Genomic DNA, 13,805 nt, shown 5'->3' with positions numbered 1-13,805 from the left:
GAAATGAAAACACTGATTCAAAAAGCCAGATGCATCCCTATGTTTACTGCAGCCTTTTTAACAACAGCTAAGATTGGAAAAAACTTAAGTGTCCAGTGATAATAAATGGATAAAGAAGAGGCGGTATACATATACAATGGAATATTACTCAGCCATCAAGAAGAATGAAATCTTGCCATTTGTGACAACACAGATGGCCCTAGAGGCTATTATGCCAAGTGAAATAAATCTGCTAAAGACAAATACCATACGATTTCACTCTTATGTGGAATCTAAAAAAAAACAAAAAAAACCCCCAAACAACAATAACAAAAACAGACTCAAAAATACAGAGAACAAACCGGTGGTTGCCAGTGGTGGAGCAGTGGTGTGGTGGTCGCAACAGATGAAGAGAATTAAGAGGCATAAACTTCTGGTTACAGAATAAGTAAGTCAGAGGAATGAGAAGTACACCAGACGGTGTATAGTCAATATGGTCAATAACATTGTAACAATTTTTTTATAGTGACAGATGGTAACTACACTTACTGAGGCATTTCCTAAAGTATATAATTCTTGACTCAGTGTGTTGTACACCTGAAACTAGTAACAGTGAATGTCAATTATACTTCAGTTAAGAAAAAAAAAAAAAAGACCTGAACACACACTTTACCTAAAAGAGTATACAAATGACTGCAGGCAAGCTCATGAGAAAATGTTCGTCAGCATTAGAGAAATGCAGATTAAAACCACAGTGAGATACCACTTCACATCTCTACTAGAAAGGCTAAAATAAAAATTACTGATAATATCCAGTGCTGGCAAGGATGTCAGGCACCTGAAACCAACAGTAATGATGATAATAACATCGCTGCTGGGAATACAAACTGATAGTTAACTCTGGAAAATGGTTAACATTTCTTTCAAAGTTAAATGTACGCCTACCACATAACCCAGCCATTCCACTCCCAAGTATTTACCCGAGAGAAAGAAAAGCATGTGTTCATGTAAAGACCTGTACTAAAAGGCTCATAGGTAGCCCTACCTGTAATACCCACAAATCACAACAACCCAAATATTCTTCAGTGAGTTAATGGACACACACGCAGTGATACTTCCACACGATGGAATAGTACTCAGGGATTAAAAGGAATATGCTATCAATACCCACCCCTGGGAAGACATGACACTGAAAGAAGGAAGTCCGCTTCAAAACATTACACACCACATGCTTCCCTTTAAACAACATCTTTGCAAACGCTAAACTACAGAGGTAGAGAACACATCAGTGGTTGCCAGGATTTAGGGGGTGGGAGAGAATGTAGCATAAGGACACTTTCGGAGGGGAGGAAGCAGCTGTGGAACAGTTGAATAAATCTACACGTGTGTTAAAACCCACAGAACTTGTACAGCCAAATGAAACAAAACAACACAAAACAAAAGCAATTTTAACCCAGGTTAATCTTTTATCCAACATAAAAATATCTCAAATTTGCAACAACATCTTTGCATAACTAAATTGTGTAAATAACTGTACTGAATATAACCACAGAAATGGGTTTTACAGACAATGGAACATGGAGTATTAAACATTATTCAAGCCAAGTTTATTTATAAAACATTTCAATAGACACCAAAAAACTATTTCTTCCTAATGTTAACTGTTCAATCACACACACACACACACACACACACACACACACACACACACACACACACTAGGACTGTTCAACAGCAAGGAAACCAACACTCAACAGGAGCCAACAGTTCTCGTCATTCAGGCATCTGGATTTGGAGATGCTGGTGCTGCAAAGCAGGCGAATCATCAGGGAACCGGATGCAGAACCTTGGAGCCATCCAAAGGGTGCCCACTACCACTGGGTCCATTCTCTGGCCACATGGGGTTTCCACAAACCTCCACTTCCGCAACAGGGAGCACTGGCACATACAGTTTGCTTTAAAGCTCGAAGAGTATGTATACAAAAGAAAAGGTCCAGGAAACCAGTTTCACTGAGAACACCTGCATGCTGCCATCATTACTGCCACAAATGGGCGGGTGCATGAGCAGCGTGCCCGAGCCCGGCCCGAAATTCCACACGCCTCGTTAGAACTGCTGCTCTACTCCATGGGTGAGCGGAGGGACGGACCGCTCTCGACCGCCACTGCTAAGCTGACATGATCCAACCCTGGACTACAGTGCCGTGATAGAATCATTTTTAAAGACACATCTCTGCACTATTTCTGTCAAAACAGGTTAGTCTTCCATTTCCTCAAGGCATTTTTTTATGGAGTCGTTTTCACCTATTTCAAAGAAAGCAGTAACCATTAAAAGAGTTAATCCAGATGTCATCCCGTCCCACTTTCAGTGATACCCCTCTCCTTTCCTAGTAGGCCCTACATGATTTAGTGCTGGCCACTCAATAGTGTCAAGGAATCAAAACTATGTTACTTTAAAAAGTATCTTTTTTTTTTAAGAGACAGAAAGAGAGTGCATGAGCAAGGGAGGGGCGAGGGAGACAGAGATTCTTAAGCAGGCTCCACACCAACACAGGGGATTGATCCCACAACCCTGGGATCACGACCTGAACCAAAATCGAGAGTTGGACACTTAACCAACTAAACCACGCAGGCACCCCAAAAAGTATTCTTAAAATAGAATTTTTAATGATGAAGCTGTGAATGTTTTCTTTCCTTTCTATTTTTCTCTACTTTTCAAAGGCTCTCTCTACTGAGGCATTAAAATAGTTGAATTCCGAGGCGCCTGGGTGGCTCAGTCGGTTAAGCGTCCGACTTCAGCTCAGGTCATGATCTCACGGTCCGTGGGTTCGAGCCCCACGTCGGGCTCTGTGCTGACAGCTCAGAGCCTGGAGCCTGTTTCAGATTCTGTGTCTCCCTCTCTCTGTGACCCTCCCCCGTTCATGCTCTGTCTCAAAAATAAATAAACGTTAAAAAAAAATTTTTTTAAGTAAATAAATAAATAAAATAGTTGAATTCCCTTTCTTCTACTCCTAACATAATTTGCCATAAATTATGGTTATGACCATTATCTTTTCGTTATGACTAATCTTGGGGAAACCCTAATTTTTGATCTAATATCCCACCATCACCACCAAAGGGGGTGGGGATAAGATACACTAAACTTTCAGATAACATTGCTCTCACCCAGTATTACAAAAAAAATTCAATTATAAATGTAAGGTTGAGTCTGGATATTTCTAAAGGGGAGAAACTCTTCCTTGATGTGTTTAACTTGCTTGAGAACAGTACAGAGGAAGAGATGAGCATTTAATAAGCCTGTTTTGATTATAATATTTCAAGCCTGAAGTATACATTACATTATTTTTTAGAAAGTGATACTTCTTAGAGGCACCTGGGTGGCTCAGTGGGTTAAGGGTCCAATTCTTAGCTCAGCTCAGGTCTTGATATCAAGGTCATGAGTTCAAGTCCCGGGGGCTAGCCTCATGCTAGATGTGAAGCCTACTTAAATAAATATCTATTATTTGTATTAGTCTCAGCCAACAAAGACACTCTGAGTTCAAAATAAAATCAGTACACAGGAATTCACACACACATTATTTTTTTAAAGGAAAACTCATTCATTTTACATGATTTAGAGAGAAGTTTGAAAAAACATTTTTTTTCCAGGCTGGAATATATTAGCAAGGCCTCCGGGCAAAAATGCAAGTTAGAAAATCAGGACTAAGAATGTAACGGTAAACAGTCAAATGGAGAAAGGAAAACTAGATGCCATTATGTGAGGACACCACACAATTTCTCAGGGGAGAAATTTCAAAAGCTCCTAGGTATTGACGGCACAGGTACATCAGTGTGCAGTGTGTGGCAGAGAAGTCCTAACTAAACAACAACAGGGTCGACTGAGATACTCCACAAATCCCTTACGACTAAAATACTCTCAGTCTATAATTATGGCACAAGATTGACATCTTTTTTTTTTTAACGTGTATTTTTGAGACAGAGGGAGACAGAGTGCGAGTGGGGGAGGGGCAGAGAGAGAGGGAGACACAGAATCAGAAGCAGCCTCCAGGCTCCGAGCTGTCAGCACAGAGCCTGATGCGGGGCTCGAACCCACGAACCGTGAGATCATGACCTGAGCCGAAGTCGGACGCTTAACTGACTAAGCCACCCAGGCACCCTGAGATTGAGCCTGGGAGCTTCTTAAGGTTTTGCCTTCTTCATCACTCTAGCTGGTGCCTGGTACCTAAGAGATACTCAAGAAATGCCTGCTGAATAGGAAGAATGTAAAAAGAAATTCTACTAAGAAAAGGACCATAACCCCTGGTGGATGTTATCTGCTGTTCCCCGGAAGCACACCCCTGCATCACAACACCTCCTCCTCTGGAGGAGTCTTGTAACTGCACCATCGTTCCACAAAGGAAAACAATTTTCTCAGACAAAATTCACTCGTCAGTTCATTTCATAGTTGATAATAGCTGGTACCGAGAGAAGTCTCAGCTCTGCCAATTTTTCACAGCTCATTAGGGTTTGCGTTATCAACACGACCTTCAACCTGTGGTTCTTTGTAGGAATCTTTTAAAGCCAAGTATCAATTTTATAGCTCCCGTGTTAATTAAAGCTGATTAGCACAACCCATAAGGCTACTGACCAAATGCCTCAAGTCACAACAGGCTGACAGCAAACAAGAGAGGAAGGGCCCCTCTGCACCCCCAGCACCAAGGGAGTCCCACACAAGAAGCTCCGGGTCAGCCGCGCCCCAAACGGGAGACTTGACTGTCTGACACAGGACCTAACACAAGGGTCCCAGCTTCAACCCCGATGTTGAATGTCAGTAAATTTTAGTTTCTTAGAACTGCTTAATAACAGCTCTACTATTTTCTTCCTGCTCCCCAACACATGCACCCCTTCTGGAAAACATAAACCTAGGCTCCTTCTGATAGCATTTCTGCTCTCTTTAAGTAAGCTCTACCCACTGACGTGGGGCTCAAACTCATGACTCCAAGATCCAGAGTCACACGTTCCACTGACCGAGCCAGCCAGGCGCCCCTCAAGTTCTTGTTTCAAAGACAGACTTGTACCTCACCCAGTTTATTTAACCTTTTACCCACAAGCAGTTCCTCAGTTTAGGACTTTTAAGCCAGATTCCTATTACCACTTCTTTCCATACCAAACTTTGCTGGAGAAAAGACTGGAATACATTGCCAGGAGCAGAAAGACCAACAGATTCAGAATCATAAAACCTGGGTTCAAAACCTGCCGTTACCCACCATGTAACCTGGGGTAGGGAAATGACCCTCTCTGAGACTCCATTTCTTTGTTTCTAAAAGGAGGAAAATTCTAGTTTGTTCACCTTACTTGGTTATTATAAAGATTAATATCTATTGTAAATTATTAATAACAACCATGGAGATTAAAAGCAATTTTATGGGGCACCTGGGTGGCTCAGTAGGTTAAGCATCCAACTTCGACTCAGGTCATGAACTCAGAGCTCGTGAGTTCAAGCCCTGTGTCAGGCTCTGTGCTGACTGCTCAGAGCCTGGAGCCTGCTTCAGATTCTGTGTCTCCCTCTCTCTGTTCCTCTCCTGTCTGTGCTCTGTCTCTCTCTCAAAAATAAATAAAGACTAAAAACAAAAAAAATTTTTTTAATTAAAACCACTTTTATTTGTATACTTATAAATACTAACATGTTAATTATATATTATGTCATCTTTATTATTATACAGATGAACACTAAAATTATATATGTACGTACATTATATAACAATAAAGGTAATTTTGTTTGTATTTTTAATTATAAGCAGTTAATAATTATTTCAAAGACGAAAAGTAACTTTTACTGTTTTATTCATGTTCCCTCTTACTTAAGTCCTTCTATGACGTACTACCTCTCAACAGCAACCAAGTTCAAAAGGCCTCTTTGTTAAAGCTTCAAATCATCCACTGCTGTAATATAATAAAGTACTATGTAATTACAGAAATAACGCAAGTGGAAAACTACAAATGTTAAAGTATAAAACATAAACTCAGAAGTCGCCCACAGCCCTACCACCCAGAGGTAAACTCTTAATATCGTGGCACAGGTTTTCAGAGATCGTGTAAAATGCTTTGTACCCTTTGCAGTTTCACATCATCCTGTGCGCATTTCTCCATGTAGTTCAGGGCTCCTCCAAACTCAGATGCCCGATCATCAGGTAACAGTCTTCCACGCGTTCAAGTCACAACTGAACCAGTTTACACTATCTGATGGATAGGGTACATCTAATTTTTACATTACAAAAATTAAAGTGATCAACATCCCTCAACATAAATTTTTATGAATTAAAAAGAAAAACGTTTTTGCCATCAAGTCCAAGAAGTGGTAAAGCAGGACATGAGCATTTTGATGGCTTTTGGCACAACAGACTGCTTTTCACAAAGTCCACCCGGTAAAACCCCACTGAACTAAGGTAACAGGATGATAATTGATTTAGAAACTGGAAAGGCTAAGTTAGCAGAGAACCCCTCAACACACTACACAGCTTAGCCATCTAATTTGAAATGTACAGTCTTTTACCATTTTCCTGAAGTAGAGTGAATGTCTTTTCCGTGAATAACAGGCCTCCAGACTGACTATAGGCTAGTCATTCTTACACAAATCACAAGCAAAAAGCATCATCCACAACTCCCAATCTCCCTTTTTTATTAGAATGGAATACACACTCGCAGGCCTTCAGGAAACAAGCTGAGAATCCTTACAGAAGTTTAACTACTCCCCCATTCCTTTAGAGTTGCCATGACCATACCTAACTTAATAGCATTCTTTTTGGAGGCCTGCCTTTGGAAGCTTTGAGAAGTGTTTAGCATATTTTTGTAGAAAAACAATACATTTAGTCAAATTACATACAATTTCCTATTATGTAATTACACAATAACAAGTACGACTGACCAAAACGGGCTTTTGTTAAAAATGAAACCAATTCTTGATCAACATTCAACTCAACCAGCAGACCTAGAAGGACTGAGAGCCCACAGCGTGGCTGCCTCAATGAGCCTAGCGGGAGGAGGAGAAAGGGAGACGGAAGTCACCCAAGAGAGCTCTCGTCTCTCAGCCCTTTGCAAATATGGAGTATTGTGTGTTAAGAGGCATTTTTTAAGCTTTACGTGTATATGTAGGGGCAGTATACACCTACACAGACACAGGTAGTCCCTGAGCTCAGGGAAAGAGCAGAGCACGTGTTAGCGTTGAACAGACTTGCTCAACGGAAGCCAAGAGCAGCCAACCGAGCTCCCTCTCCTACTCCTCTCCTACAACCAACCTCCAACCTCCAACCTCCAGGCTTGGTCCCCGTCTCTGGCCCCTTTCTTTCTAAACTCAGTCATCAGCTGAATTCACCCTGTCTCAAAGCTTCAAATACCAAGTACACAGTGAAGACTCTCAAATCTGAAACTCCAGATGCATGTCAAAGAGCAGAATGCGGATGCCTCACCCCCCAGATCTGCTCCATTCACCAGACCAGAAGCTGCCACCACCATCCACTCAGGCCAAGTGGCTGCTGTCCTGGACTATTCCCGTTTGTTAACTCCGCATCCAACATGATAGTAATTCCTAGCACTTCTTCGTGTGTTTGTGAATATATTCCCTCTCTTTAAAATGTAAGGGGATGTCTAGAGGAGAAGGACCCCAACTTATTTCACAGATCTATCTCCAGCCCCCCAGAGTAGTCTCGGGTACACAGTCTTCGATAAACACTGTTGAGTGAAAAGAACTCCTCAAAACTTTCAGACTCCTCTACAAAGTTTTCCACGTATAGTTGGAAGACCAGAAGAAAATCTTCCAACCCCTTTTGAAATACACAGTATTCGCGCCTTGGGCATGACAACAGACTACTTACCCCAACACCCTCATTTTACAGATATGACCCTTAGGGTCCCAAAACCTTTACAAAATTTACCCAAGATCGCGAGAACACATAAATCTAATGACATACAAGCAGCTCCACCAAATGATCACCACAGGCAGACCTCCTCCTTGTGATTATATACATTTCTTTCAAGTATTTGGAGAGCAGAACTGGCTAATATCAGAGATGCTTATTTTTTCATTTTGAGGTATGTAAGAGGCTTCTTGCAGTGTCCCCAGCTGCACAGCCACTTGAAAAGCCCACAGCTAGTCTGGAGACTGCTTAAGTGCCAGAGAATAATCCACAGCAGACAGAAACTAAAAGCCTCCTTGCCTGGATTAAAAATCCCAAAGTCACTGCAGGAAGCTGTTGTTGCTAACTGCTCCTCCTTCTTTTACAAACCCTTCCCTATTAGAATCCACTGTGACTTTCTAGTACAGATAGAGTGTAGCTGGGTGTCTATAATCTGGCACCTGTCGTTTGGCTTCATATTCAGCTGTCCAAACGTTCTTTATAAATTGCAGTAATGGAAGTTTCCCCCCACCGCAGCTACAAAGCTCCCCAAGGTAAACTTCTCAAAGGTATGAAGTCATGTTACCACCTCACCGGCTTTATCATTTCCCTATCCTGATCTAAATACCCTGGTGTTTACAAAGCTTGTGGTATCACATCATGGGGCTTCCCTGACACAGTGTAAGGGGCCTGCCAGGCACCCCCAGCCGCTGCTACTAGCTCAGGGCCAGAGCCACGGAGGCAGTCGAGGTTGGCCAGCCGCCCATCGGCCCCCCAGCTCCTACTCACCTAACCACATCAATCTCCTGGCTAGGGCTGAGCATAATGTGTGTGAACTCATCCACTGCATGATGAAGGGTTCTGTTTGTTGTTGTTTGTTTGTTTATTTCAGAGACAGAGAGAGAGCAAGTGGGGAAGAGGGAGGGAGGGAGGAAGGGAGGGAGGGAGGGAGGGAGGCAGGGAGGGAGGGAGAGAGAGAGAGAGAGAGAGAAAGAAAGAGAGAGAGAGAGGGAGAATCTTAAGCAGGCTCCACTCTCAGCAAGGAACCCAATGAGGGGCTCGATCCCATGACCATGAAATCATGACCTGAGCTGAAATCAAGTCAGACACTCAACCAAATGAACCACCTGCCCTCTAAGGTCAAAATTCACCTTTTATACTTCTTCATTCCCCCTCTGCTTTTACTGTAAAAGATTCACACTTTTTCACTTACACATTGCTATATAATACTCAATTGTGTATACCTCCTTTTGGGTACCTATGTAAGTATGATGCAAGCTTTCAAAGTAGTAACCATGCTTTTTATTCCTTTTGTAAGCCCCAGGGAATCTAGATTAATATGTAGCATGAAAGCTATTCCACAAGTATCACTGACTGATCAAGACATCACTGACTTATTTTAAAAGAACTGGGACTGATTGTAGGAGAAGCTCCTGTAACGCACACATCTACCTATTTCACGCTTTACAGTCTTGCTCATTTGTCCTTACTATGTGCCAGGCACTGTCCTAAGCACTTTATGTTAATTTGTATCATTCTCCTAACAAGGTACATACTATTATCACTATGATTACTATTTTACAAAGGACGAAATTGAAGCACAGAGAGATTAAGTAACTTGCCCAACATCACAGAGCTGGTAAGCGGTATAGGTAAGATTTGAATCCAGGCAGCCTGGTTCCGAAGTTAATGCACTAAACCTCTATGCATGACATAGTCTGCAAGAATAACACATTATACTTGAAAACATATGGGCCAGATTTTGCTTCTTCAGATTTTAAGTTGTGGCAGTAATCACATTTTTTTGATTTGACACAACGCAATCCGCACTTTTTTAAATCACAAAAAATACAATGATTTTAATATGCTCCTAAATAACACATTTAGATTTGGGCTTTGCATGCTGTTTATACTAGGAAGTGCATCTGCTCTTGGCATTAAACATGACAAGCTATTTTATGATTACACAATAGAATGCCAGTGCCATCATCTGATCAAACAAATAGTGAATGATTAATGCCTCTTCGTAGAGAAATTTCTTTTTAAACATATTAACATATAAATAGCTAAGCAAATATTACTTGATTCAGATAACCTAATATGTACAAAGACAAGAAAGTTCTTTACCTATAAAGAATAGTCAACACTCACTTCGACACAGCAACATCCAATGGTGGTTTGTAAATACCCACACACGGTGTTGACTCAAAGAATCACCTACCAACTGTCATTACTGCTGACATAAACCTGGACACTGAGATGGCAATGAAATCTATGGTTGGTTTCACATGACAATTAAAAGTGTTGCAGCCAGAAAATTTTTCTGCAGAAATGTTCTAAAACCTCGTCTGTGAGTTGTAGGACAGAGCCAGTTTCACTTACTTCCTTAAAATTATGAGCTACTTACATGTATCAGTAACTGATTTATAGATCAAAAGCACTTAGCAAAACTTCACTCAATCAAAATGAAGAGAACAAATATGAAGCAGAAAATCGTTCTCAAAATATACTGAAAGAACAAATAACTAAGTCCATTAAATCTGGTTCCTATGCACAGTATAGAAGAGTTTGTAAAAACTAACTGGTCAATGTGCTTGAGACTATAAACATCCATTTTAATCCATTTTAATCAGAAAGAGTAGCAAACATTCGGCAGAACAAATACTATTTAAGAAAAAGGATTTAATTTGTTCATAATGCACAGGAATCTCCACTTAGGCAGAATTTTTAGATTAAAAAAACTAACATAACCTTGCTAAGAGGCTACAATTAGAACACAGCGACTTTTTTTACTGTTGCTTTCAGCATGGCTCCATTAAATGCCTGTTGTTTATCTATACAAATAAAGAGCAGCCTGAGAACTGTCCCACTTTCTTTGAGAGTTAACAACTGAAGCTAATGTTTCCTTAGTGAGAAGGCCACTCTGGAAGAGTGCTGTGAACCTGGCCCGTTTCCCTTGCAGCAGACACAAGCCCGATTTGCAGCAGGGGCAACACCAGCTTTGCAAGGGAATCTCAGTGTCCTTAAGTGATGCATGTGAACAGTCTTAGTGATGCTCATCTGCTCAGCTCAAAACAAAGGACAGTCTTTCTCCCCAATCAACAGCAAGCTTCCAATGTGTTTAATCATACATTCTAATGGAGGGCAGTCCAATGACAGAGTGAAGCTTCCTTAAGAGTAACATTAGCTTCCTCCTGTCCGGCTCACCTCTGCGTACCTCTCACATCCAATACAGGGAGCCCCTTGTCTTCCCCCAGAGGACTCAACACGTATCTCAGAATTGACTGAATCACCAGCACGCTGTAGCGTTACTTATTTCAACCCAGACACATGAAAGGACTTGCGTGAAATCGCCACTCAGATTTACTAGAGAACTGGAGTGGGTTCCCCCACATGACCCCCAAGTGTGTACTGTGAAAGTCTCTCTTTATTTGTGCTTGAAAAAGAGACTTGTGAGAAACACAATGCGTGCAGCATAGCTAGCACCTAGTAAACACTCAAAACACAGACCCTCAACGAAACATCGATTGCTGAGAATTCTCTTGAGCCTTAGATGCTAGAACTAGTGATGTTACTACAATGTCAGAGAGAGGCATTAAGTAGTAGGAATAAGCGATAACCCTGAGACATCTGAACGCTGATAGCAGTTTTGAGCCCCGTACCGTATCTAGTAAAAACAAGTAATTAGGCCAGGTTAAATAGCTGAGTCAATTTGATCACTTCACTTCAATTTCTTAGCACAAGAGGATTTAGTACCTTAACAGGCAAATCACACCAGGCAACTTCACAGGACATTTGTACATAAACACTACATCTCTCCCCGATAAAATATACGCAACATCAAGGTTGCAGTCTTGTTCCGCACTTAACACCTCCAGTTTCTTTATGGGGATAAACATGGTCACCAAAAGAACATTTGTTTGTTGGCAACAGTGTGGTTTTTTTGTGTGACAATGGAAATACATCTCAAAAAGGTTTACAGCAAAATGGTATATACAGATACGACCTACCATATAATTTCATCATGATCATCTATAAAAGGTTCTAAAATTATAAATCAAATTTACTATTACATGCAATGGCTACAGTGCCAAATTCTCAGAGAGCCAAAATCCTCACTTATAAAATAGAGGTAATATCTCTCTTAAAGAATGAGTATCACTAAGATGGCATGTGAATAAAATCATTTCAACGTGGAACACAGACCTAAGCTAAAACCATGAAGCTTTCAGAAGAAAACACAGAAAATTCTCAAGGTGAGGGGGCAGGCAAAGGCTTCCTACGACACAGGAATAACCATTTTTTAAAACTGATACATTAGATCTAGTCCTATTTAAAACTTTTGATTATCCAATGACATTATTAAAAAAAAACTGGGGAAAATCATGGCAAAATATAAATCTAAAAAAAGAAGGAACAGCATGTGGGCTCTGTAAGGAACCCCTGCACCCAGTAAGAAGATGTTCACTGTAGCTTGTTTATAATAGCCTGTGTGGGAGGAGACAGCTCCACAGAGGAAGAGGAGATGCTGGAAATTTCTCTCCTGCAAAGAAGAAAAGGCTAGCAGCTAGACTGCCCAGAAGACTACTTGAGGGAGAAGACAGGAAATAAAAACTAAACAGATACAGGACAGTCTGAACTCCTAAAAAATACCCTGGACACAGTGCCAGTCAACACACATTTAAAACTAATTTGGATTTAAAGTAGTGGTTGTGTTGTTCTTAGACTGGTTTCAAAGAGCTTCTATCCAATTTTAATGCTGGAAGCGATCATTCTTACTTAGGTTCATTCAACTCTCCAAATCAAGAAACATGTATTTGCATGGAAAATATATTTTACTTAAGAAACTAGATTCACATCATATCACATTTTAGACATTTTCTCTTCTGCCTAAAAATAAACTTTAACTCTTTTACGGCACTAGGCCATGAAAAGAAGGATGCAAAGTAATATGAAATGGCATGGAGTTGCCAATAATCATTAAAGTTTTTCAACCATAATCCCTGAGCTGTGATTTTATATAATCATACATTTGGTTCTGTCTAGACATGTTAGACTGGCAAAGCATACCACCCTACCCCACAAGCACTGGCAGACCAATATGATAATAAACAGTTATCCACTGTAGCATTACAGGATGTGAAATTGATAGTTTTAAAATGTAGATGTTAACTACTTATAACAATAAGAATTATGACGCTTTCTGTAAGTTTTTTTTTTGTTTTTTTTTTTTTATGCTTCAAGTTTTTATTTCAATTCCAGTTACTTAACATACAGGATAACACTGGTTTCATCAGAAGAATTTAGTGATTCGTCACTTACATAGAACACTCAGTGCTCATCATATCAAATGCCCTCCTTAATGCCCATCCCCCTACCCGCCTCCCTCCAGCAACCCTGTTTGTTCTCTGGAGCTAAGAGTCTCTTTCTTAGGGTTTTACTGACAGTTTTTCTAACGCAATCTAAACACATTATGAACGATGGGTCAGTTACTGTGTCCCTGTACTTTCTCATTTGCTTGACCCTTCTCTCTGCTCTCTGCCCGGCAGTGTGCAAGGGCCGCTTTGCTACTACCCACACACTGTGTTCTTGCACAGTTACACCACACACTGACTTGAGATGCTATTTCATACAAATTAGTGAAAGAATTCTCTAAACTCCAAGGTTCTGTCTCAGAGGACTATTAGAACCTGTTTAAACTACCAGTTAAAAAAGGATACCACATGTGAAAACGAAATAGCCTACCTTTTTCCCTGTCAACTGCTAAAGGGGAAAACCGCACAATTTCTAAGTACCGTTAACACCATAGTAAATGAAAGTGTTTTGACCAAAGTAGCTAAGATGTCAAATCAACAAATACTGTTACATAAAGGATTAGGGACAACTGAAGTATATCATTTGAAGCTAAAACAAGGATGTATCCTATCACCATAAAATGTGAGGAGAGAAGCATAAATA

General features: G+C 40.6%; 1 protein-coding gene across 13 annotated transcripts in view; it reads right to left on the bottom strand.

Annotated features, from left to right (window-relative positions):
- The window catches only part of SIPA1L1 (signal induced proliferation associated 1 like 1), a 362,552-nt gene that overhangs the window by 238,057 nt on the left and 110,690 nt on the right, over positions 1 to 13,805 (bottom strand). The window lies entirely within an intron of this gene.

The sequence above is a fragment of the Panthera leo genome, chromosome B3 (assembly GCF_018350215.1).
Source record: "Panthera leo isolate Ple1 chromosome B3, P.leo_Ple1_pat1.1, whole genome shotgun sequence".
NCBI lineage: Eukaryota > Metazoa > Chordata > Mammalia > Carnivora > Felidae > Panthera > Panthera leo.
The sequence above is the reverse complement of the archived record's forward strand: the minus strand, read 5'-3'. Positions and strand labels throughout refer to the sequence as shown.